Source organism: Austrofundulus limnaeus, unplaced genomic scaffold, assembly GCF_001266775.1.
Source record: "Austrofundulus limnaeus strain Quisiro unplaced genomic scaffold, Austrofundulus_limnaeus-1.0 Scaffold452, whole genome shotgun sequence".
NCBI lineage: Eukaryota > Metazoa > Chordata > Actinopteri > Cyprinodontiformes > Rivulidae > Austrofundulus > Austrofundulus limnaeus.
Genome location: NW_013952854.1, coordinates 1 through 578, shown reverse-complemented (window position 1 = coordinate 578; position 578 = coordinate 1).

The following is a 578-nucleotide window of genomic DNA, read 5'->3' as shown; positions in this document are numbered from 1 at the left end:
CACACACACACACACCCTTTAACATTAAATGGACATGTCTACCTTCAGAAAATGATTAGTGCCCCTCCAGTTAGAGCTGAAGATAAAATACCAGAACTTGGCCCGGTTCTTCTTTTGTACAGCTATGCAAATTGCTCCTTCACATCCTCTGCCTGGGGCTGCTGTTACTTTTTACAGTGGCAATGCTTTTAAACCAATTTAAAGCCATCTATACTTCTGCCTCCCTTCCACACCCCCTTTCCCCTTTCCTCGTTCCTAATATAAAACTGATGGAGAAAAACTATAATTCTTGCGGTAAAGGAGAAATATCGTACCTTTATTATCTCCCATATACCCAGAAAAGGAGAGGGCAGAAGACTAATGAATTGAGCATTGTGTAAAATAGTTTAATGCAGGGGTGGTTCATCATTATTTGTGGCGGATTGCATGCAGACAGCGGTGATCCATTAGTGCGGTCGTTTCCATCTGTGTAAGCGTGTGTCAGTGTGTGTATGTGTGTTTTGTGTGTGCGGTGATGAATCTCCCATTGTGACAGTGGGGCCGGCAGCAGCAAATGTCCTTCTGGGTGGGACACACAC